The sequence below is a fragment of the Leucoraja erinacea genome, chromosome 10 (genome assembly GCF_028641065.1).
Source record: "Leucoraja erinacea ecotype New England chromosome 10, Leri_hhj_1, whole genome shotgun sequence".
NCBI lineage: Eukaryota > Metazoa > Chordata > Chondrichthyes > Rajiformes > Rajidae > Leucoraja > Leucoraja erinaceus.
Genome location: NC_073386.1, coordinates 15,022,030 through 15,049,090, shown reverse-complemented (window position 1 = coordinate 15,049,090; position 27,061 = coordinate 15,022,030). Strand labels below are relative to the sequence as shown.

The 27,061-nt window shown below is 41.4% G+C and overlaps 1 protein-coding gene across 8 annotated transcripts in view; it reads right to left on the bottom strand.

The window, feature by feature from the left end:
* Positions 1-9,725, bottom strand: part of ptprfa (protein tyrosine phosphatase receptor type Fa) — a 321,092-nt gene extending 311,367 nt beyond the window's left edge. For 4 of the 8 annotated variants that reach the window (XM_055641521.1, XM_055641525.1, XM_055641524.1 and 1 more), the window contains exon 1: positions 9,343-9,725. The gene's annotated coding sequence lies outside the window, so the exon portion shown is untranslated. Of the gene's footprint in view, positions 1-8,569; positions 8,842-9,342 lie in introns of those variants that run through there. The other 4 variants (XM_055641527.1, XM_055641528.1, XM_055641529.1 and 1 more) reach the window with 2 other exon arrangements.
* Between the last annotated feature and the right edge of the window lie 17,336 nt (positions 9,726-27,061).

Here is a 27,061-nt window from a genome sequence, read left to right as displayed (position 1 = left end):
CATGGTGAGTATTGCTCCTACATGGAGATGAATCTGTCTTTATCAACTGGCAAGGTACAAATTGGGACTCAATTAACCAATGCACCACACCAGGAGACTGCAAACTATCAGCCTCAGGCAGATTTGAGCAAGTGACAGTTTTCAGGGAGGCAAAGGACAGATTCCAACCAAACCAAAGCCTCAAAGCATAGCCTGAGAATCTGGCAAGAAAAAATTGCTCAGCAAAACCTGAGTGCCATTGAGCAGCCAATAAAATGTAATGTACTAATGACCATTTTTAAACATATGTTGAAGGGGTAATAAATATTGGCTGTTCCTTGAAATAACTACAATAATCTTCAAATTAGTCTCACATGATCTTTTAATTGCACCAGGAAAACTCCAATTTATGATCTCACCTAAAAGATAAATCCTCTCTGACATGTCTTCTATATTACGATGAAGTGTCATCCTGGATTAGATGCTCAGGTCTCTAGAATGGGACAAACTTACAATCTTAATGTTTTTCAAGTAGGTTTATTACCAACTGAACTATTTTTCCTATTTGCATGTAAAATTGGTGTACTCCAATGGGGATAATGCACATGGTTGAAAATAAAGAACCTCGTCACCAATTGTCAGATCACTGAAAGCATTGCACTAATTATCTTGACGGTAGATTTCATGCATCAAACTACTTCTGGTCCCCATAATTTAGAATCACTGTAACATATTATTATGTGGAGTCACTTTAACCTATAACTAAGAAGGAATAATGTGGAGCAATTGGGTTATTTGGGAAATGTAGTGAGGGGGAGGAGTGGTTTGTGGTGGTAGTGTAAAGGATGAAAAATTGAACAAGGAAGAGTAAAATAAAGGACCAGGGTATTATATTTACCAGTGAAGAGCAATAATTAGTATATTTATCAATAAGGAGCCAACTATTGAGCATTAGTCATTGTGTCATTCTACTGCATCAGCAGATCCCACGATATACAGTCTAAGCAACAATTGTTTGGGTGTGGCACCGAGTCCATGCTTTTTTTTAAGCCATTGCTACATAGGAAGATGCAAAGCCAACTAAATCCACGTAATGTTCTAGTAGGAGTACCATATAAGAATCAAGATTAAAATACAAATTGATGTTTACTTTTTTCTAACTTGGAACAACTTTTATCAATTTCTTTCGTCCACAGCAACATCAAATGAAACCAACTAAATAACACAGCAATCAAGGCTCCACTTTGGATTTCCTACACTAATACCTAAAAAGAACATGATAATTGTCTATTGATTCACAAAGGCAGTTTTCATGAAGACTTGTGTAGGAGGAACTGCAGATGCTAGTTTAAACAGAAGATAGACACAAAATGCTGGAGTAACTCAGCGGGACAGGCAACATATCTGGAGAGAAGGAATGAGTAATGTTTCAGGTTGAGACTTCTTCAGACTGATGTCAGAGGAAAGGGAGACACATAGATAAGGAAGTGTAAGGTGTGAAAATAGGACGAAGGGAATGGGATCAAGCAAAATGTAGAATAGATCGTTGTTAGCAGGGAGAAGGTAACAACAAAGTAAACAGATAAAATGTAGTCAGAGACAGTAAATCTGGTCGGAGAACTGGGAAGGGAGAAAGAGGAAAAGCAAGGGTTACTTGAAGTTAGAAAAGTCAATGTTCATATCACTGGGGTGTAAGCTGCCCAAACGAAATATGAGGTGCTGTTCCTCCAATTTGCGCTGGGCCTAACTCTGACAACGGAAGAGGCCCAGGACAGAAAGGTCAGTGTGGGAGGGGGAGGGGGAGTTAAAGTGTTTAGCAATTGGGAAATCAGGTAGATTTTGGTGGACTGAACGGGAAACAAAGACTTTTTGAACTTCCCAAAGAAAAAAACTGCCAATGTCATCATCCTTATATTCCAAACAGAGAACTAAGTTTCAAAACCAACCAATGCAGAAATGCTAACCTATATAACTGTAAAGTAAACCAAATCACTATCTTAATTCCTTCCTCTTATCTGAATCAGTACAATAAGCAGAAATATTGTTTATAGATGAGGGATGAGACAAATGCAGAAAGATCAAACATTACATTTGCCATTCACTTTTTATTTATGTATTACGTTTTTTTGCATATTATGATATCTATTGAGAATGTTTAGACCTATTATGCTGCTGCAAGTAGGAATTTAATTGTTCCGTTTTGGTACATATGCCAAATAAACACTCGTTGACAAAAGGATTCTTGTTACCACGATCCACCTCCCAGATGACATTTCAGTATTGTACTGAGGTAGTAAAGGACCTGTCCCTCTTGGCTGTCTTTCGCGCGCCATTTACGCGGCCTGCTAGCATGTGGGTAGCGTGGGGATGGGCGCATGGAGTGGTGTGGAGTGGCGTGGACTTCGTCCTGAACGAAATCTTCGCGCGCCACCGGCCTGTCGCGTAACTGACGGCCAAAGTGGGATAGGCCTAAGACCCTGGCGCAAAGCAATGTCTCACCTCCAACAGCAGCAGAAGCAGGCAAACGATCGTCGAACTCAGCTTGGGGCTCACGGCCGTTGGGGATCCGGATCAGTCCCACACCCACAATGGGGCCAAGAAGATTGAAGATAGACACAAAATGCAGGAGTAACTCAGCGGGACCGGCAGCATCTCTGGAGAGAAGGAATGGATGACGTTTCGGGTCAAGACCCTTCTTTCAGGCTGAAGAGTCTCGACCCAAAAACATCATCCATTGCTTCTCTCCAAAGATGCTGCCGGTCTCGCTGAGTTACTCCTGCATTTTGTGTCCATCTTCAAATGACAGCACGCGCTCCAGACGGCTGTGCGGGCGCATGATGATGCGAGCGACTCTCGCGGAACCGTCGCATGACCGTCACTACTGGCCTGTCGCGTAAGTGACGGCCCAAGTGGGACAGGCCCTTTAGTCACTATGCAGGTGTTTCCTTGCAATTTGTTATGTAAAACATGACCTTTCAGATGGACTTTAAGATACCAGAACTTAACCAAGAATAGAACCAAATGTCCTGATTAATATTTATTCTTCAACAAGCATCACCAGATTTGATAATTCAGTCAATATATCATTGCTATTTTTGCTATTTGCAAAATGGCTGCTTCCTATGTGACAATATAAATACTGTCAATAAAATTATTTAATTAGCTTTTAAGAACTTTGTGACATTCTACTAATGTAAAAGATTTCAGTTCCCCCTATGAATTGTAATTTGCTCTTGTATTATTGGATTTCAACATCCCTAACTAGTTTCAGACAACGGCCAATTATTTGACTCAACTTTATTTTTACAAAACCACCAAAATTCCATTTAGTTTGAAACTGAATGTTTTGATCAAGGAAATCTGATGAATTCACAAGCTACCCAATTTGTGTGTACATAATAGCCAATATTTACAACCAAAATATGAGGAAGGCTAACTATTTATGCATAAATTGCCTGCAAATCTGTGCCCCTTTATTAGTTTTCTAAAAAAAGACATCTTGCTTTCTGGCTCACACTCCAAATATATTGAACACTGTGAAGATCCTGTACCGGTGAATACAAATTAAGTTGACCATAAAAAGTTAAGGCTTGTCCTTGTGAGAACTGTTAATTACTGCTAAACAACCCTTCCAACATGGATAGCTAACTACGACATGTGGGAAGCACATTCTATCAACTTTAATTGCTTTTCTAAAAATCCCCAGCAACATTTAATTTAAATTTTACTTTGTCACTCCTTTGTCCCTTCTCAATCCAACCTTTCTTTCTCCCTAATTTTATGATTTGCATGTGATTCAACAATGAATTCATTATTTTATCATGTTTTCCTGGCTCTCCACTGGTTAATCTCAGTCTGATTGGTTAAGGAGTTACAAAATTGCTAGCTTGTTCACACATGTCTCTGAGGCACTGGTGAAGGACACCACATTTGCTTGCTCTCTAACTAACAAAGCCTCATGCAAAGTAAACATGCATGAACAAATATAGCAAAAACAAGCTCTTGTTCATCTTGTTCAACAGGCTCCTGTTAAATATGGCCCAATATTTCATAGATAAGATCATTATTAGACTGTACCTTAACCCATCGCTAACTAGAAATGCTACACATTCACATTAGCAACAGCTACTGATCCACAACCCACATCTTCACAAGGCATAATTCATGTCCAGTCCCGAATTGCTGTCTAGGCACAAATTATGAAGGTGGTTTCCATGAAACTTCTCCAGGCTTAAAAGCATATATGTTCACACAGACTCCATTAAAAACACCATTAAGTAGCGCATGAAACATTAAGAAGCATTTATAAGCTGTCTCTAAATCCCAGATGACCAGTTTTGCAATGGGGACCCACCATCAAAAAAAACGATGGCTTTGGTCAAGCTCTTCAATATTGTTAATATTAGTAGCAAATGTTAAATTAATTGGTCTGTAGTTTCTTGCTGTCTGTCTCCCTCTCTACTTGAATAAAAGAGTGAAACATGGTATTTTTGAATCTAATGGAACCTTCCTTGAAACTAATTTTGGAAAATTGAAACCAATGCATCAACTATTTCATAAGCCACTTATTTAATGATCATAGGAAGAAGACCATTAGGTCCGAGGAACCTAGATCCTTGATGCAAATCACTTGTCATGCATCAGCCTCTGCCTGAATGTTTTACAGGCTTTGTTTAGGAGAAATTAGAATGGAAAACGAACATTCCGCAGTAATCAGCAAAAAATCTTTACATCGAGAATTATAATGAGACCAGTTATTGCACAAATAACAGAGGATGGATAGGCCTGGAATACTGCCCCAAAAGGATCTTGCAATGATCTCAAAACCTGGGATAATTGTCATCAAACAACCATCTTCTTTTGTGCAGTACAGGACTCCAACCATTGGCAGTGGCTTCCCATTGATGTCCATTTATTTCAGTTTTACCAGGCATCCTTGAAGTCACAGTCAGCCAAATGGTACCTTGATGTAGAGGGAAGTCAGTTCTTTGCGCTGTTTTGACTGGTGCCGTGACAAGACCGGGAACCAATACAGGCAAAACCAAAAACTGGACATCTGGAGTGTCAATGCTGCTAGATTTACATCAACAGCTTCCATCTCTTCGCCAGCAATTGAGTGTGGACAGATTGGGAAGTAATTGGCTGAATTGGATTAGTCCTATTGTGGACTGTACAAAAACGAGCAATCTTCCAAACTGTCAGGTGAAGAATTAGAGTTTAACAGAAGTACATTTGCGATGCAACCCTTTGTCATGCAGTGGATTGCATCTCTATGAATATTAAAATGGAAAGGTTGTTAAAATTTGCTCTCAATCCATACTTTTATATGGATGTGAAACCTCGATGCTGCATTCAAGATGAGTACGTTTTTGGATGTGGTGTTGATTATTAGATGCTATGATTTTATTCACCATGCAAAAGGAATAGGAACCAAATGTGAGAAGATTGTATCAATTCAGATCTTTGCAAAGTGTTTTTCGGTTACTTTGTCCACTCAGAGACAAAGTTCCCATAACTTAAACAATGCAGAATGGAACAGAAATCAGAATGTGAAACATCTTTCCCCAGATAGGAACAAACTATTGGGTTATCTCAGTTAACCTAGCTAGATGTCCATTTCCCTCCATAGATGCTGCCACCCTGCTGAATTACTCCAGCACTTTGTTCTTTGCTATCATCCAATTTACAATCATGCAATAAAAGTCAGAATCCACACTACGATTCATGCATTATCAATGGAACAACCTTCTCTGTTCTGCACATAACAGTGAAGAGGATAATGAGGATCCAAGGTGGACTGCTATTTTATGACTAAAGATTTATCAGCAGCTTATTGGGATGGAAAACCTTTCATTGAAGACCCCTTATCAGAACATTGTGATATCTCCTTCCACACATGCTGATTGACTAGCTCAGTTCTTCCAGCATTTCTATTTTTATTTCAGATTCCCGCATCTGCAGTACAGTATTTTTGCTTTCCAAGCTTAGATTGAGCCAGACTTTATGGAGGATGGAATGCCAGCAGGGAAGGCACTGTTATAATTGAATCATGAGAAGACATCAAGAATGTCTTGAGGATGATGGGCTGAAGCAACAGCAGTGACAAAGAATGATTTATAAATGAAAGCAAGCAGTCTGTGAGATGGAGACTATCTGTGGGTCAGAAAAGTAACCAGTGCTTAAGTTGACATGAGATTGTTAACAATTAAGTTCAACCAGTAACGATAGCCAAGAAGAAAAATAGAATAAAGGGAGGAAGGTAGAACTGGTAATAAGTTAGCGGTCACAAGTTATTGGAAGAACCAAATTTTTCAAGTTTCCCAGTTTAAATTGCCAACAGTGCCTATAAAACCAAAGTAAAATTACCTCGACTACCTTTCTAAAGTAGTCTAAAGGTCTAGTCTAAAGGTCACAAATCTAAATTAGATACAGAAGGAAAGCACCAAAATAAATAATAAATGAATTGAGGTGTACGTAAATACTCGGATACCATGAAGTCATTTGCCTTTCAGCTCATCAAATATAGAGAGTAACTTACTTAAATCAAGTTTGAATCCAAAACTCTTCAAGTGTTTTCAATTTCAAATTGCACCACCACTTATAAGTATGCTGCTCATAAGGAAAGCTATGGTAGCAATAAGATAATGATATTCAATGAACAAAAACTGCAACTTCTGTGGAACTTAAAAACATCCAACATTCAGATTGTTTTAGTGTGTTCAAAGGAATTAACATGAATAGGAATGCAGCATACTAAACCTTGTTAAAAAAAACGTAATAATTACAGTATACAAAAGATTTAAAAAATCAGCGTTTAACCAAATAGTATTTCGGCAAGATGGGAGATCTGAGGGTGGGGGGGGGAGGGGTGCATGGAGTGTGTGAGGGGGGGGGGGGGGGGGAATGGGGGGGAGCGAATGACTCCTACACTAGAACAAAAGAGCCACCATTGTGATGATCTCCTCTTCCTCTGACAAATAATGTTCCTCTGCTAATCACAATACCAAAAAAGGTAACACAATGAGGTATACAGCTAACTGTGTTTCACCTTGTTCAGTTGTTTGTGTGTGTGTGTGTGTGGGGGGGGGGGGGGGGGTCGTACACATTAGTAAAGAACAGAAGAGAATTGTGCAATAGTATTCATAAAAAATGGAAATCCTAACATATCAGCCCTTCAAGTTAATTATTGAGTAACTGATCAATTGCTGTACTTGGCAACCTTCATACAAGTCAAATATAATTGCAATGAGTTGAGAACAAGATGGCTCCTACAGTAAAAGATCCACTGCAGAAAATCAGACTTTCAAAATCAATACTTAATGCTCCAAAAAGTTTAAATGATAGATTAAACATATAATTCAAAAAACATTTCAACTGGCTTTCAGTACAATTGTGCATAGAACTGCAATGTTAGTCTATATAAATGCATTATATATTTGACAATATATTCAAATAGGGATACACTTAGTTTTTTTATTTGTAAATATCAATCATGAAATCTAACCACAAAATGAGAGTGGCTGCATAATTCACCAAATGTTCTTATAAACTAGTTGATCATTCTCACACAGAGCTATGTCAGAATTCATAATCAGATTACAGAAGTACTGCTTATTATGACCAAGCTCCCTAGCTTCGATGGCTAGAACACTAAAAGCTTTCATGTTAACCGTTCTCCATTATCTTAAACATTTAAATAAACGCGAATGACAGAACACACCAAAGCCTGAAACGCATTAATTAATCACCAATTTAATGACTTTCTCCGAAGTAACCAGAAGTCTTGATTTAAAATCACGAATCATTTACCAAATTAACGTGCATTTTCAACACAGACCAAACCGCCTTCAAACGCAGCTTTAAAACAGACTTGGTTCTAACCTTTGGTCGGCGGGATCAAATTATACTTTTATTAAGCTTTAGTAAAGGATCAGGTCTCCGAATAAGGAGCGTCTCCAAACGATCAGATACATTGATCCACGATTGCACAAGCTCGCGGATCAAGTTCACTCGCATCTCTGAGGTCTCTACGGAGAAACCGACGCCACCATTTGAAACACACTCGCAATTCAACAGGGAGAGAGAAAAAGAACATCGACCCTTTAACAAATCTAAAAAAAATTAAAATCGGGAAAAAATGGAAACGGTCCATTCACATGTCACAAGGTAAAAGATCAGGTTTAAACACGGTACTCAAAATTTGGCTTCATGATCTTGGGTCATTACCAATTTTAAAGACAAAAATTAAATAGCCCAAGTAATCTTCCACACCATAAGTATAAATCAGACCAGACCAATCTTAAATAATAATTTGAAAGCCCAGAAAGTGAGCTTTTCAAATATTTGTCAATCATGCTTATTCAAAAAATATAACGAGATTCAACAACCCCACATCCAGGGCTCCAAAATAGTAGATTTTGTCAATCGGTGAAAGAAAATTATATTATTCATGTTTTTCTCGATTTCAAATGCCGATGTTTTATTTCAATGTTCCTTTCACATACCGTACACCTATCTTCAAAATCAATTACGTGTTACACAACGGGAAGCCTGCCAGTTAGAAATAATTTTAAAAACATCAATGGCATACTTCTCATCCTGATAAATAATCCTGTGTCCCGAGGAAACAATGTTGTACTCTTCTAACATCTGAAGCCAATGCCTCAACATTTAAAAAAATTTGAGAAACGACCCGGTCGTACTTGGTCAATGCGATTGCAAGAGAAAAATATCAAAAACGATGCAAACCCACTTGCTTAACGTGAACATGAGGATAGAGTTAAGAACAAAAAAAAACACATTTCAAAGGATCGTCTCCAGTTTCAAATCCTCATCTACAACAAGCTAAATCAAGCAAGCAAAAAAAAAAAACAGGGTCTGCAGTTGGAACACACCCGCAGGTAAAACTGGTTATTTTGCAACCACACCGATTTCTGGGGACTCCCTTTGTGTTCCCAATTTAAGTTTATTCTGCTGAAATTTCAATCGCCGTTTGGATCCCTCTCGCTTTCAACAGGCGGCGGAGTTTTGTCAATTTCTTATTGTGGAAAGAAAGAAAAATAAAATAAACCAGAGCCAGATCAACAAAGTGGTTAATCTACCATGGCGATCGCACATCACAAAATAAAAACAAATCAGTTTCCCCACAACAGATTTAATTTCTTTTTAAAAAGAAGAATAAAAGCTCCTTTTCAAGAGGCTGCATGCAGCAAGCGAGCCGAGGACAAAACGAAAGCCCGGCTTCACCTGAGGGTTTGCGGATTCAACAACAACAATTTTTAAAAATAATCACTAAACTCGTCAAACTCCCAGCATTTTCTGTTAGATCGCCCTGTCTGCAGGTTTCAGTGCTGGTCTACTCACCGCGCACGGTTGCCTCAAGTCTCCCACAGCTCGGCGCATGATAATGTCCAAGCTGCCCGGCTCACGATGCCCGTAACTCCGAGCCCGGGCAACACGGGCACCGGCTCCTGCTCACCTCAAGCTCACTCGAACCGCGCCGCCCAAAAATTTAAACTCCCCCGGTCCCCTCAAGTTTATTTCTCTTATTCTCTGTGTCCTTGTGTGTGTTCTTCCTTTCCACCCTTGGTTCACACACGCACACACATTCGGCGCGGGCTCGATCGCACCAGCCGCGTCTCTTTACTCCGGAGCGCTACTTAACATACTTTCCACGGACACCAAAGCCAAACCGTCGCCTGCCGCTCGCTCGGCGGCTCCGTCCGAACATCTTCGGGAAACTTCGGCGAATGGCGTCATTCGGAGCCGAGCGCGCTGGCGGGTTGGCGGGTTGGCGGTTGGGGGCGGGTGGAAGGCAGAGGGAACAGCTCCAGCCAAAGTACAGAAAGGGAATGTCGTGCACCGCCTTCCACTAACAATGCTGCTACTGTGGCGGATCCTGCCTGCAAGACCTCGACGACACGCGTAGACAGAAGATGTTTTTCAAAAGCCTATTCGATGGAAGTGGAAACCCCTTCTGTTGCATCTGTTCAAGCTGTAAATGGTCTATGCAGAAAGCTCCCGGTCATGGAAGCATTGCAAATTGTGCTGCAGTTTTGATCGGTGGTCGAGTGCAGGATTTTAAGATGTTTCAATGCAATTAATTTGGGTTTTTTTAGTTTAAATATATTGTTTGAAAAACGAGTAAAAGGTCCCACCGAGTAAAATGAAGTTAAACTGGAAAATCTGGCAAAACGACAACGTTGCTTTTTAAAAAAAAAAACATATATTTGCACGCTTGGAAAAACTCAACTGGTTAAATTTCAGGTAGTATCTGTTGAAATTACCAGGATATTCCACGAAACTTCCAACTTTAACTCCGACTTTCTGCTCTCTATATATCCAGAATGTATCTTTACTTTCATCGTTACCTTGGCATTTAAAAAAAAAACAAGGTCCCATGTGGCAGATAGGTCAGAAAAAGTAAAAACCCAGAGAATCAAAGGGAGAGTGACAAATTAGATTTTAGAAGCCAAGGGTGAAGATTGATGGGCTTTTTCGTGGGCTGACCAATGGGTTGCTCAAGGCTTAGCTATCGTTCCCTTTGAGTTAGATTTAAATGTAGGGGTGTGATTAAGAAGTTTGCAACTGATGCAAAAAAAATGGTTCAGAGATCACCAAGGAAAGCTTTAACTTCAGAAAGTTACACAAAAAAAGCTGGAGAATCTCAGCGGGTGCAGCAGCATCTATGGAGCGAAGGAAATAGGCAACGTTTCGGGCCGAAACCCTCTTTAACTTCAGAAAGTTAGGTTTGGTCAGTTGGGCCAAAAAGTGGCAAATGGTCTTTAATCCACAGAAATGTAGAGAGTGCAACTTAAGAAGGGAATACATACACAATGAACAGGACCCTATAGTGTTCGGCGCAGATTTTTAAATGGTGTAGGATAAATCAATCAAGAACTTTGAAAGGGCATTCTCTAATTCCCCAGGGCATGGAGTTTATGCAAAAACAGTTTGTCACACTATTTTGGCCACTACTACAAAGTGATCTGGTCATCACGTTGCTAGAAGGATATAATTACCTATTGAAAAAGGGTACAGAAGGGATAAATGAAGAGGTTGACAAGACTGGAAAATGTTGGCTATCAGGAAAGCTAGAGTGGATTGTATTTTGCGGAACCCATGAAGCTGAAAGTAACAAAGAAGATTATGAAGTACTTGGATAGAATAAATAAGAAGGGTCTATTTTTCTTTCCAGAGAAGTCAAAAAACAAAAAGAGGCACGTTTAAAGTAATTGGTAGAAGTATGTGGTGGGGGATGAGGAAAGAAGTTATTTCACCCAAACAACATTGGCTCTGACCTCCCTTCCACTAAGGGGATCTATCGCAGTCGCTGCTTCAAAAAGGCTGGCAGTATCATCAAGGACCCACACCATCCTGGCCACACACTCATCTTCCCGCTACCTTCAGGTAAAAGGTACAGGTGCCTGAAGACCAGGTTCAGGAATAGCTACTTCCCCACGGCCATCAGGCTATTAAACTTGACTCAGACAAAACTCTGAACATTAATAGCCCATTATCTGTTTATTTGCACGTTATAGTTTATTTATTCATGTGTGTATATATTTATATAATGGTATATGGACACACTGATCTGTTCTGTAGTCATGCCTACTATGTTCTGTTGTGCTGAAGCAAAGCAAGAATTTAATTGTCCTATCAGGGACACATGACAATAAACTCTTTTGAATCTTGTCTAAGGGTGGTAGAAAAAAGAAAACCTCATCACACGTTTAAAAAAGTACTTGGATGCTTATTTGAATAGCAATGAATTTCAGGGCCATGGCTAGATGCTTGGAGGTTCTGTAGCTCTTTTGACAAGCACAAACACAATGGACGAAGTGGACTACTGTAAATTTTTTACTGATTCTATACTTTTTCCTTTCATCCTTAATTCCCATCCTATTTCTGTAATTTAATTTTTATTTCCATCCACCTCCTCAGAAGTTCGTTTTTGTTCTCTTCACCCTTCTGCATCCAAAAGCCTGTAACTTTCCCCACTGGTAATGATAGGTCGCCAATGTTAAATATCATCAATTTCTCTCACCACAGATGCTGCTGAATATTTCCAACATTTTCTATTTATACTACATGTACCCAGAGTGCAAGCTACTGAAAAGGTCAATAAACAGACCATTGTATTTGTGCCATATCTGAGCTATTTTATTTATAAAGGTGCCATCACATTATGTAGCAACTAGGTATGATTTTTGAAGTCACCTTAACTCACTTCACAGATGAAAATAACCAGATACTGAACAAAAGATTAATCAATTATTTGATGAGATCTCAGAAGCAGAAGGATAGCTAAGTGGAGGCCTTTTTGGAAATAATTGGAGTGTGTAGACAAAGTAGCTGTAGGATCTGCAACTGCGAATACAGCAGATGGAAAGGAGGAATTGACGAAGACCAGAGTTGGAAAAACAGGGGGCATGTGCGGGAACCTAAGGCCAAGGATAATTCTTGTGGTAAGAAATGATGAATCCATGAAAAGATTTGGCAATGAAAATTAGTATTTTGAAATAAATGTATTGCAGAATAAATTGCCAGTGCATGTAGGCAAGTACAGGAAATTTTGTTTAGAAAGCTGATGGCCGAGGGTTGACCAAGTTTGCAGTTTGTGACGAGCAGAAGTGAGGGACATTATTGGAATAATCTAGTCTGCAAATAACAAAAGGTATGAGTAAATATTGGAAGTAGACAAAAATGCTGGAGAAACTCAGCGGGTGAGGCAGCACCTATGGAGCGAAGGAAATAGGCGATGTTTCGGGTTGAGACCCTTCAGACTGGCTGTGGGAGAGCTGGGAAGGGGAGGCTAAAGGAGGAGAAAGCATAGACTGAAATTGGAGAAGTCAATGTTCATACCGCTGGGATGTAAACTACTCAAGCGAAATATGAGGTGCTGCTCCTCCAATTCATGGTGGGCCTCACTCTGGCCATGGAGGAGGCCCAGGATAGAAAGGTCAGATTCGAAATGGGAAGGGGAGTTGAAGTGCTGAGCCACCAGGAGATCAGGTAGGCTGTTGCGAACCGAGCGAAGGTGTTGGGCGAAGCGATCGCCAAACCTACGCTTGGTCTCACCGATGTACAGCAGCTGACGCAATAGATGGGGTTGGAAGAGGTGCAGGTGAACCTCTGCTGCACCTGGAAAGACTGCTTTGGTCCTTGGATGGAGTCAAGGGGGGAGGTAAAGCGACAAATGTAGCATTTCCTGCGGTTGCCATGAAAAGTGCCAGGAGAGGGGGTGGGAAGGGTGGGAAGGGAGGAATTGACCAGGGAGTTACGGAGGGAGCGGTCTCTGCGGAAAGCCGAAAGGGGAGGAGATGGGAAGATGTGGCCAGTGGTGGGATCCCGTTGGAGGTGGTGAAAATGTCAGAGGATTATTTGTTGTATGTGACAGCTGGTAGGGTGGAAGGTAATGACAAGGGTGACTCTGCTCTTGTTACGAGTGGGGGGATGAGGAGTGAGAGCAGAGTTACGGGGTACAGAAGAGAACCTGGTGAGTGCCTCATCTATAGTAGAAGAGGGGAACCCCCGTTCCCTAAAGAATGAGGTTTGGAAAACCTCATCCTGGGTGCAGATGGAGTCCTTACAGGAAGCAGGGTGGGAAGAAGTGTAGTCCAGATAGCCATGGGAGTCTGTAGGTTTATAGTAGATGTCAGTCGGTAGTCTGTGAGTAAATATTGAAGTGTGATTAAGGTGGTATCTTTGGAAATTAGTCTTGATGGTGAATAGTAGGTTAAGTTTGAAGCTCAACCCAGGATCAAGAAACACAAAAACTTTGTCACGTGAATGAAGTTCTGCCAACCGGCTATAAAGAAAAATTGAGTCAATAGAGAAGAGGTGATAATTTGAAAGACTATGAATTCCCAAAGAGAATTATTTAATTCTTACCAATTTTGAACTGAAGATCTTGATTTTGCTCATTGTTCATTGGAACTGCACAGTGGCACAACGGTAGAGTTGCTGTCTTACAGCGCCAAAGACCTGGGTTTGATTTTGACTATGTGTGCTGTCTGTACAGAGTCTGCAAGTTCTCCCTGTGATGCCGTGGGTAATTAACTCCGTAAATTAATTGGCTTCTGTAAATAATTTTCAGTGGGCAGGATAGAACTAGTGTATGGGTAATCACTAGTTGGTGCAGACTTGATTGGCCGAAGGGCCTGTTTCCATGCTGTGTCTCTAAACTAACCAATGGTCTCAGCCAACAGTCGTAGGTGTGGCAGACAGAGGTGATTGGGTACTGTCAGCAGTCACATGAAAAAAAACTGATGGTGACTCACCACCACCTTCTCAAAGACAATAAATGCTGCTTTATTCCATTCATAACCATACCCTCTAAATAATAATAACAGAAGTCACCTGTGAATAGTGTCTCAGTGGCAATGAAATGATGAGAAAATGAGAATCGAGGCTGCAAGTTATTGGAAATACATTGTCAGGCTTTGAATCTGAAGATAGGTTCCGACCTGAAACGTCGCCTGTCCATTCCCTCCAAGGATGCAGCTTGACCTGCTGAGTTACTTCAGCACTTAGTGCTTCACTTGGGATTCCAGTATTTGTAGTTACTTGTCTCTCTATTGCTGGATTACGATATGAAATTAAACTAGGTCAGTGCCTCCACGATAAATTGAGGAAATATAATGGAGACGTTCGGAGTACTGTACTAAGCAAATAACACGATGAAGAGGAGGGGTAGCAATTTGTTGATACATTTGAATAAGTGATCTGAGCAGGGTGGTAACAGACTGAGTGTTTTGAAGAATTGTTTGTCTGAATGAACCTGTTATAATAACACAGAGGAAAGTAGATGGGGGAAGACACTGTAGAGAAAGCTATAGAATAAAATGAAGCGATAATTAGTTGAGGTGAGGCAAATGATGAACATATGAAAGGTCTTAAGAAGAAGTTATTGAAGATATCTTAATAGATGCAAGTAATGACTTGTGTGGTGGAATGTTGCATACATTCATTGCTTGGTGATGACCCAGAGAAAAGCTGGTGAGAAGCTGTAGTGTGTATAATGTGGCAATGGTGGGGGGATTGCGGGGGAGTTTTATTTGTCAAGGAAGAAGCTGAGACATCTGAATAGTTGGTCAGTAAATTGAATCACGAAATTCAAGCAGATACGAGTAGAAGATGGGAATTGACTGAAGTATAGCAGGAAGCGTTTTTTCATCAGCAAAAGGAATCATTGAGTGTTCTAACCTTGTATTTGAAGATGTTTTCAGTGGGTAGATATATGTAGTGCAGGAGGATAAGAGGACAGGTTTCAGACAGATTACTGAAAAAATAAAGGATTGGGCAAATGCTCAAGTTGCTTATTTACAAGAGTGATACAAGAGTAATAAATAACGACAGTGACAAAGCACAAAAATAATTAATCAAGCCTGAAATTTTGCCAATAATTAAAAGATGTAAAGAAATATGGAAGTAGGAATGACCAAGCCCGTATAATTTATGATGGGGGGGGGGGGGGGGGGGGGGGGGGGGGGGGGTGTTGAAAGTGGGTAGGCAAGGTTGAGGTCAAGAGCTTTCAACTGGTGAACAAGATCTTGGAGTCCAGGTCCATAAATCCCTGGAAGCCAAGTCATTGGGTATTTTTAAGGCAGAGATTGACAGATTCTTGATTAGGTGAGAGAAAGATAGATCAGCCATGATTGAATGGCAGAGTAGACTCAATGGGCTGAATGGCCTAATTCTGCTCCTATGACTGCTGAATTTATAGGAAGGGTGCAGAGGAAATTTAGCAGAATAATGTCTGGATTATGTGGTAGTAACTACACGGAGAGGTTGGACAGACTTTGATTGTTTTTTCTGGAACAGCTGCGGTTGTGGGAAGACTTGATAGAAGTACATAAAATTATGAGTGGCATAGATAGGGTGGACAAGCAGAATTTTTTCCCCAGGATGAAATATCAAATACTAGAGGGGGGTCAAAGATTAAAGGAGATGAACGGGGTAAGAATTTTACACAGAGAATGTTGAATGCCTGGAATGAGCTGCCAGGTCTGATGTGGGTAGGTACAATGGGGGGTTTTATAGAGACTTTTGGATAGGCACACGGATGCGCAAGGAATGGTGGCATATGGATTAAGTGCAGGCACATGAGAGTTAGTCTTAGCATCATGTTTAGCACAGACATTGTGGGCAAAAGGGCCTGTTCCTGTGCTTTTTTTTTGTTCTTTGTTCGAAGATGCTGATGAACTTCACTGATATGTGTGTTTGAGGTCAAGGTTCCTATCTGTAAGTTGTACATTATAAAAATATTTACAGAGAGATGCAGGATGTGAAAGTTATAGATAATCCAAGTACGTGTCCAGAAATGATCCATTCTGCATTTATATTTTAATATCTACAATACATTGTAATATGCATACCATCACGGTATTATGTGTCAAGCCATAAAGATTGAGCAACACAAAAATAGAAGATCCCAACGTGTCTTGTAAATGAAGGAAAGGTTTTGGACATTTAGGAGGAAAATTACTCACTGCTAGGTACCCAGCCTTTGACTTTCTGATGTAGCCACAGTATGTACGTGACCGGCTCACTGTATAAAGAAGGGAGATCCCTAGCATGTTGATAGACACAAAATGCTGGAGTAACTCAACGGGACAGGCAGCATCTCTGGAGAGAAGGAATGCTTGACGTTTCGGGTTGAGGCCTTTCAGAGTCTGAGGAGGGGTCTCGACCCAAAACATCACCCATTCTTTCTCTCCTGAGATGTTTCCTGAGTTTACTCCAGCATTTTGTATCTCTTTGGTTTGGGATAGATTGTTTGATTTCTTGAGAAATTGTGAATGGGATTGTACATTGTCCAGCATTAATGAATCACCACTTTCAACTTTGTAATGATCAGTGATGAACGATTGGACAAAGCACAGTGCCCTGAGAAATTGCTGGCACTGAGATGAGTGATCTCCAACAACCACAGCCTTCTTCCTTTGTATGAGATATAACTCCAGCCAATTGAATGGTTTCCCCTCAATGCCATGGACTTCAATTTAACTGGAGCTCCTTGAAGCCACACTTAGTCAATACCAGCTTGATATCAAGGATAGCTGGTCTGAGCTCAGCTGTGGATCTATGTTTGGATTACAGCCAAGATGAAATTTGTAGCTCAAAGATCTTGGCTGATCTCAAACTGGACATTGGTGAGCAGGTGCGCTTGATAGCACTGTTGATGACACCTTGGATCAATAAGTTGATGATTGAGAGTAGTCTAACAGAATGTTAATTAACCAGGTTGGGATTTGCTTGCCTTTGCCTGAACAGGTCATAGCTGGGCAATTTTCTATATTTCTATATTATCACGTGGAGGTAATGTGATATATCTCCAATAATACAGTCAGGTTATTGCCTGTCTCATTGGGGTTTTTTTTCATTTGCATGCTGCCAGTGGAGAATGTACAGTTAAACATCACTCCATGTGATTCAACAAAGACAGACAGATGTGAAAACTTAAGGAATTGAGGAGAAACTGGAAGTGGTGGAATGGGCTTGGGGAGAGTGGAAGGGATTGAAAAGTGAAGAGAATGTAAGGAAAATCATTCAGCTGGAAAAACGGGTTGATTGGGAGTGTTTAAAGTAAAGGGTACGAACTACTCCAGCAAGGAACTATTTGTAAAAGAGCAATGGTTTGGAGTTTGGGTAATTTGAGTTGGGAAATGATCTCAACAAAGCGGTTGAACAATTACTTCCATGAAGCTGGAAAGTTGTTACTGTAAAGGAAAAGTTGATTTGCACCAGTTTGAAGAGATGTAGAAAAATTATGGAGAGGTCGTGAAGGAAACTACAGTGCAATTTTAGAAATGTTTTAGGTTGGCAAAGAATTTTGCAATGCCTGGTGAAATTGAGCATTATTGCCCACCCTCTATTTTAATACATACTGTAATGGATGGTTTCTGTAAATGTTTGTCAAAAAGAGTACAGCATAAAAAATGCAAGAATTTAAAGGGGTCTTCTTTGTTGAACTTGGATCTGAGAATTATAAGTATTCCAAACATGGATTTACAAAAAATGTGAAAAGTAGAAAGCCTGTTTTTTAAACAAATCTTAACCTTGCTAAAGATGTTATTGATGATTGCTTGTAGCTTGCACAGCTGCAAAAATGAAAATGAAATTGTGCATTTTACTCCAGATCAGATGTGAAGTTAATGAGCTTAACAAATGGGAAGATCTCAAGCTGTCACCACTGCCGTGATAAATGTGAATATTACGTTTTGAGAGAGAACATCTTTGCATTGGACATTACAAGTATATTGCAGAGGAAGAAGGAGTAGGCACTGGCTGGAATTACAAAGGGAAAAGGGAGAAAGTAACATGCAGCAGCTTTATCTGAGGCAGCAGATTTGATTACTTCATATAATAGATATCTGGGTGAGAAAAAGAGGCAAAGTATAAGGAAGTGTAAACCTTTGGAAGAGGCAGTGAATGGCATTACCAAGTCCATAAAAACCTGCAAGGACATTCCATTTAAAACGCAGTTCATTGCTGGCCTTCCAGGCATCTATGGATGACATCTGTGATGTCAAATATTTTTTGATCATTTGTTTGATTGTTCTTTTACAGACATTATATTACAAAGTGAATGATATAATGCTGATTAGGGGAGAATGCGTGTTCGGCACGGACTAGAAGGGTCGAGATGGCCTGTTTCTGTGCTGTAATTGTTATATGGTTATATGGTTATATGATATGCATTTGTAATAATGCATTTGCGTAATGTGCTTTGCTTATACACAGCCATCTCCATGCTGATTTGCATGTGACTAATGGCTTGTATCTACCCTCAAATACCAAGATACAAAGCTAACCGTAAAGCTTCAAAAAATGCATGAGGTACTGCTTAAATCTGTTAGATATACTTTAAATATTTCCAGTTACAAAAGATATATTTAGTTCAAGTAAACTCAGCGTAGTTACCTTCTCACCCAAAATTGCCCCCTAAAAAAAATCAAAATTTGTGAATACTCAGCAGCTCACTTCCCATATTTTAAGAGCCATCTCCAAAGAGGGCGAATACCAACGATGAAATCTACCACCACCTCCAAAGCCTTGGAACAGTCTTCAATCACCAGCAAAAAAGAATGTTTGAAGGGTCAAGTCTTCAGACACAGCAACAAGCTCAAGTCAACAAGCTCAAGATCAAGTCTACTGAGCAACAATGATACCGATGTTGAGGGAGTTCAGAACCAGGGGCCACAGTTTAAGAATAAGGGGTAAGCCATTTAGAACGGAGATGAGGAAACACTTTTTTCCACTGAGTCGTGAGTCTGTGGAATTCTCTGCCTCAGAGGCGGTGGAGGCCAGTTCTCTGGATACTTTCAAGAGAGAGCTTGAGAGGGTTCTTAAAGATAGCGGAATCAGGGGATATGGGGAGAAGGCAGGAACGGGATACTGATTGTGGATGATCAGCCATAATCACATTGAATGGCGGTGCTGGCTCGAAGGGCCGAATGGCCTACTCCTGCACCTATTGTCTATTGTCTATCTTTCAAGGACATGAACAACTCACAATAGGCATCTCAAAATGCTGATAAAGGACCACCAACATTGAATCAGCAAATATTGTCAAACCACTAAGAGGATAGGAAAGCCAATGTTAGAGTCCTCAGCCAGGGCAATATTCATAATGTCACAGTATTGAGCCTCTCGCCCTCAATCAACTTCAACAGGCTCATCCACATCATCCAAAGATTTAAAGATGCTGGAAATACCAAGTACATACTATATCTGTGAGAAGAGAAAAATAGTTAACATTTCAGCTTGAGGACCTTTCCTCATAACTGACAGGTGACAAAATAAACTTCTTGTTCTGTGGGTGTGAGGGAATGTATAGGATAAAACTGGGATGGCCATGGAGATGAGCTGTGAACAGTTCAAACCTAGGTTTGAATTACAATAAATAGCATTCTATTTCAACAAGGTTATCCAATTAATGAGTGAATGGGGGCCGTTAAAGAGTGAGCTCATAGATTAAACACAGACAAATTATAGAGCAGGCAGACATACATAGCAGGTCAGGCAGAAATCAAGTTATTGGAAGTTGAAGAATTCATTAAGTCCAGAAGACTGTAATGTAATCAGATAGAAGATAAGGCGTCCCTATAGCTTGAATTGGGCCTCATTGTATCAGTACGAGAGGCCAAAAACTGAAAGGTAAGAGTGGTAGTGGGATTAAAGTGGCAGACAACGAAGCTTGGGTTATTCTCTGAGGAATGAGCACAAGTATTCTGCAAGGCTATCACCCAAATCCAAAAGTCAGACACCAGCCTCCTTAAAAAAAATCACGCATGCTCATCAATAGTAGAAGCCTAAGAATAGACCTAAGAAAACTATACATAATAAAGAAAAATCTGAAAAGCATTGAGCACAGGAGACATGAAGGCTAAGTGGAAGTAGCGCAAAACAATCAAAAGAATGTACTCACTCCATTCAGCCCCACCTGTGGCAGAACCTATGCGTGTCACAAAGGGCTCATTAGTCAGTCAGAACCCACAGAATTGTAATGGAAGCAAGTCACCCTTGCCCTCAAGGCAAGATGATGTAATGGTTATAGTTACAAAAAAGATACCTTTAATTACAGGTGCTATTGAGTACTGTCAAAAGAAAACCACATGCAACTTGCATTGAGCTACCTGCCCCAGTTACTTCATACAGTCTGAGCTGCAGCAGGCTTCAGAAAAGTTCATGATCTTTGCATGGGAGTAGATATGCTCATGCCTTGGATTATTCTCCCACAGTTGCCACATGTATGTTGAAACAAATTTGTTTCCAATTTTAACTTTGAATCTCATGACCTTAGTTGCAACGGTGGTACGTTCATGACGAATTGTCAGTTAAAAAAAATCTTGTTCATTTGGTAGTAGTTTTGACTGCATGTAATTCTGGAATGAAAGCAATCTCGGTTGACTCTTAACTGCCTTCTGGAATAGCCTAGTTAACCGTCCAGTTAACCAAATGGTTACTGCGAAGCGCAAGATAAACAAAACTGGATGGATAGAAACATAGAAAATAGGTACAGGAGTAAGCCATTTGACCCTTCCAGCGAGCACCGCCATTCAATATGATCATGGCTGATCATCCAAAATCAGTAACCCTCGAGCTGTCTCCTCCCATCCCCCTGCCCTCGGGCTCCTCCTCCTCCCCTTTTACCTTCCTTCTCCCCCCCCACCCCCTATCAGTCTGAAGAAGGGTTTCGGCCAGAAACATCACCTATTTCCTTCGCTCCATAGACGCTGCTGCACCCGCTGAGTTTCTCCAGCATTTTTGTGTACCTTCGATTTTCCAGCATCTGCAGTTCCTTCTTGAACAATCCAAAATCAGTATCCTGCTCCCCATATCCCTTGGCTCCAAGAGCTATATCTAAAGGGGCTGTCCCACTGCGGCGACCTAATCTGCGAGTTCAGGCTAGTTTGCCCTCGACTCAAACTCACAGCATGGTCGACACGTGGTCCTAGGAGGTCCTATGAGGTCACTGGAACTCTCCTTCATGCTCGAGGGAAGTTCCCGAATACTCGTCGCATGGATGAAAGATCGTGGCACAGTGGTGGAGCAGTACAGTTGCTGCCTTACAGCGCCAGAAATCTGGGTTTGATTCTGACTATGGGTGCTGTCTGTACAGAGTTTGTACGTTTTCCCTGTGACTGCGTGGATTTGCCTGGGTGCTCCGGCAATCTCCACATTCAAAAGACGTCCAGGTTGGTAGGTTAATTGGCTTTGGTAAAGATTTAAATTGTCCCTAATGTGTAGGATAGTGCCAGTGCTGGTCGGCAGTGGTTGGCGCAATTTGTCAAAGGGCCTGTTTCCATATTGTATCTCTAAATTACACTAAACAAAGTGAAAGTGACTCCCTTTGTATATCAAATAACCATTTTACAATGTGTGGTATCAAGAAGCCCTGCTAAAATAAATATCAATATAAATAACAGGCAGCCTCACTTGTTATTGAGTCATTATTGGCATAAAGAAAGATAGTTTTAATTGTTGGAAGCACTCGTGTCAATTCCAGGATCTGCTGCTGAAGCCCTTCAGAGCACTTTTTAATGCCCAATCATTTTACATAGAAACACAGAAAATAGGTGCAAGAGTAAGCCATTTGGCCCTTCAAGCCAGCACCATCATTCAATATGATCATGGCTGATCATCCAAAATCAGTACCCCATTTCTCCCCCTCTCCCTTGATTCTGTTAACACTAAGAGCTAAATCTAACTTTCTCTTGAAAACATCGAGTGAATTGTCCTCCACTGCCTTCTATGGCAGAGAATTCCACAGATTCACAACTCTCCAGGTGAAAAGGTTTTTCCTCATCTCAGTTCGAAATGGCCTACTCATTATTCTAACACAGTGACCCCCTGGTTCTGGACTCCCCAAAATCTGTATCATTTTTCCTGCATCTAGCCTGTCCAATCCCTTAAAATGTTTATATGTTTCTGTAAGATTCCCTCTCATCCTTCTAAATTCCAGTGAATATATCTTCAGCTGTTTTATCTGTGACTCACTCTCCCTTATAAAATTGGAAAGGACAAATGTTTGCTGATGCTTTTTTGATGTTCAATTCCAGATAGAACTCCTAGGATAATGTATTTATAGAATAGTACAGCACAGGAACAAGCCCCAAGGACCGCAAACATGCTGAACACGATGCCAACTTATACTAATCTCATACATGAACCATATCCATTTATTCCTGCACTTCCCTGAGCCTATTTGAAAGCCTCTTAAACGCCACCATTGTATCTGCCTCCACTACCGTCCCTGGCAATGCATCACCTGTGTAAAGGAACTTGCCTCGCACATCTCCACTAAACATTCCCCTTCTCACCTTTTAGCTATGCCCTCTAGTGTTGGATAGTTCCATCCAAAAAAGATTCTGACTGTTTCCCTATCTATGCCTCCTATAATATATAGCTCTATCAAATTCCCCACAACCTCCCAACAGTCCAGAGAAAAAATCCAAGTCTACCCAACGCCTCCCTGTAGCTGAAACCATCTAATCAATGCAACATACTGATAAATGTCTTCCACACCCTCTCCAAAGCCTCCACATCTTGCCCGTAATGGAGTGACCAGAAGTCCATGCAATACTCCAAATGCGGCCTGAACCAAAGTTGTATAGAGCTGGATCATGAAGCAAGGATCCAGACAACAAGGTCCACAGACAACAATATGCATTTTCTCATGGATGTAATTTGCTTCGAAAGCAACCATTACACCCTAACTTTTCTACAAGTCTTTGACTAAAAGGTCAATGGTTACACACATGACTGTAAGACTGTACTTTAATCTCTATAAATCCGGCAATTCCAAACTCCTAAATTGGTTAACAATGGAATGGTCACAGTAATTTCATATTACAGGATTCACCGAGTATTTCTCATATTCCATTTCCTCATGACAGGAAAGAAGGCCATTTGGTTTGTAGAGTTCATACCAAATCCCCAGGGAATCACATCAATCCAAAAGCAGAGATGCTGCCTTTCCCGCTGAGTTACTCCAGCTTTTTGTGTCTATCTTTGGTTTAAATCAACATCTGCAGTTCCTTGTGTTAAAGAGGGAACTGCAGATGAAGGAGCCAGTTATTGACTTCATGAAGGTTACACAGAAAAGCTGGAGAAACTCAGCGGGTGCAGCAGCATCTATGGAGCGAAGGAAATAAATAAATAAATAAATAAATGCATTTACGAGTCCATTGGAGAATGCCAAGAGAACCATGAATAATGGAAGTGTCATTATTCAAGGGGGATTCAAATCTGGAATTTAAGGGAGAGGAGTGGTTGTAGTCTGATGTAGGGTTCTGGAAGAATTGGTCTGAAGAAGGGTTTCGGCCCGAAACGTTGCCTATTTCCTTCGCTCCATAGATGCTGCTGCACCCGCTGAGTTTCTCCAGCTTTTCTGTGTAACCTCTGCAGTTCCTTCCTACACACCACCCCCTTATTTCTCTTAACTATTAACTCCTATTTCTCTGTAAGCAATTAACAGATGCCATTAACTCCTGTCTAATTCATGTACCACCTACATACAGTAGGGAAAGCTTACAAATGGTCAATTACCCTACCAACCAAGCTGCCTTTGGGATGTGGGGGGAAACTGGAGGACTGAAGAGAATCTCACCAAGTTACAGGGAGAGCAAGCAAACTCCACACAAGCAGCACTGGAACCCTGTTTGCTGGAGCTGTGAGGCAGCAGCATTATCTACTGCATCACCCGTGTACAACAATCTTCAAGCATGTGGAAATTTAAATTAAGCACAAGAAAAGCAGTAATTTAGACAGGATGACTACATAATAAAGAGGAGGGAAGGAGAAAGAGAGAGCAACCTGTGATTATGATGTTAATGCTCTCACACTGCCACTACAACAGTGAGTGGGACAGTCAATGATAATTGTAGGAAGGTGAAAATGTGTCAATAGAACAAATGTGTTGCCATCCATATGTCAATAGATCTTCCGCAGGGAATAGTCAGTGAGCGAAGAGAAGAGGAAGTTGACGATGCTGCTCATTAAGAGGTAGAAATAAATGCATTTACGAGTCCATTTGAGAATGCCAAGAGAACCATGAATAATGGAAGTGTCATTATTCAAGGGGGATTCAAATCTGGAATTTAAGGGAGAGGAGCGGTTGTAGTCTGATGTAGGGTTCTGGAAGAATTGGCCAAATGATAATAAATGAAAATAGACACAGTCGCAGTCTGAAGAAGGGTCTCGACCCAAAACATCACCCATTCCTTCTATCCTGAGATGTTGCCTATCTGGCTGAGTTACTCCAGCACCTTCGGTGTAAACTAGCATCTGCAGTTCTTTCCTACATGATAATAAATGAATGTTGTGTGCAAAACAATTGAGAATATGAAGTAAAAAAACAGACTTCTGAAGAAATGCAACAGGTCAGGCAGCATCTGTAGAGAGAAATGGACAGGTGTTTGGAGATAGAAGAAACTGCAGGTGCCGGAGAGTAAAACACAAAGTGTTGGAGGAACTCAGCAGGTCAGGTAGTAGCCAGGGGAGATTGAATAAATGGCATTTTGCGCCGGGACCCTTCTTCATTCAATTGAAGCAGAGGGGGGAGAGCTGATAGAAACAGGTGAGGGGAAGGGGTGGGGGGCAGAACCGGCAAGTGATAGGTGTATCCAGGTAAGAAGAGGTTAATTGGCAGAAGTGTGCGGTCGGGGAATTTGAATGGCTAACATCTGGGAGATGTAAGCTGGCCCAGGTTGGGACAATACAAATGTTTGATGAAATGGTTGCCCAATCTGCACTTGGTCCTGGGATAGATTATGGTGAGAACATGAAAAAAGATCCCAGGAAGAATCAAGTGAAGAAAATGAGAGGCTTTTAGGTAGACATATAAATGTGCAGGGAATGGAGGGATATAGATCACAGGATGGTGCACAGGATGGTGCAAATCCCACAACCTCATTCTCAACGTGGGAAAAACTAAGGAGATGGTGGTTGACTTCAGGAGGGTGGGAAAACAACACCATACACCTCTGCACATCGATGGAGCTGATGTGGAAAGGGTCAACAGCGTGAAGTTCCTAGGACTCCACCTGTCAGATGACCTGGCGTCCACGACCAATACCACAGCACTGGTCAAGAGAGCCCAGCAGCGACTACACCCTCTCCGAAGACTACGGAAAGCAGGTCTCCCCACTACACACCTATGAACTTTTTATAGGGGGACAATCGAGACCACATTAACCTATGGCATCACTTCCTGGTTCGGGAGCTGCAAGGCGTACGAACGGCACCAACTAGACAGGATTGTGAAGACCGCCAGCAGCATTATTGGTGCTCCACTCCCTTTCCTGCTGGACATATACAGGAAGAGATGTATCAGCAGAGCCATCTCCATCATCAAAGACCCTTACCACCCATCGCATGACATTTTCTCCATCCTGCCATCTGGGAAGAGGTACAGGAGTATTAGCTGCAAAACCAGCAGGATGTTCCTCAGCTTCTTCCCGCAGGCTATAAGACTGATAAACGGACTTTGCTCCCTGCCAAAGTATCACGCACCAACCACCAACCTGGACAAACTGCAGCAGAGCCACTGTCGTGCTGCTGCCGATCGGAACGCCTGTTGATGTTTAGTAGAGAGTAGAGTGTTTAATTTGTTCATGATGTATGTATTTTTATTTCTATTTATTTTTTACTGCACACTGAATGGACACTGGTTGAGCAACGTTTTTTTGTTTCCTCCGGGTATGTGAGTACTCAGGAAAATGACAATAAAGATATACTATACTATACTATACATGAAGACTATCTACCACCAGACCTCGACCCCCACCAATTCGCCTATCGCCAAAACAGATCCACAGAAGACGCCATCACCGTAGCTCTCCACTCTGTGCTGAGCCATCTGGAGCAGGGGCAGAGCTACGTCCGGATGCTCTTTGTGGATTTTAGTTCAGCCTTTAATACAATCATTCCGGACATTCTCATAGGTAAACTGGTCACTCTCGGCCTCCCCACTGTCACATGTGCCTGGATAAAGGATTTCCTCACCAACCGGCCCCAGACTGTGAGACTCGGCCCCCACCTCTCCTCCACTCACAGGTTGAGTACCGGTTCCCCACAGGGCTGTGTGCTAAGCCCCCTCTTATACTGTCTCTACACCTACGACTGTAGTCCGGCCCACAACAACAACCGCATCGTCAAATTTGCTGACGACACTACTGTGGTCGGACTTATTTCGAAGGGAGACGAGGCAGCCTACAGAGAGGAAGTCCTGAAGTTGACAACCTGGTGCTCAGAAAACAATCTGGCTCTGAACACCAGGAAAACAAAAGAGCTCATTGTCGACTTCAGGAGGCACAGCACCGACTTAGCCCCCCTACACATCAACGGCGAGTGTGTGGAGAGGGTCAACACCTTCCGGTTTCTCGGTGTCCATATCGCTGCTGACATCTCCTGGACGGACAACACGACAGCGGTCATCAAGAAGGCTCAGCAGCGGCTGCACTTCCTGAGGGTCCTCAGGAAGCACAACCTGGACTCTAACCTGCTGCTGACCTTCTACCGCTCGACCATCGAGAGCCTGCTGACATACTGCATTACAGCATGGTATGGCAGC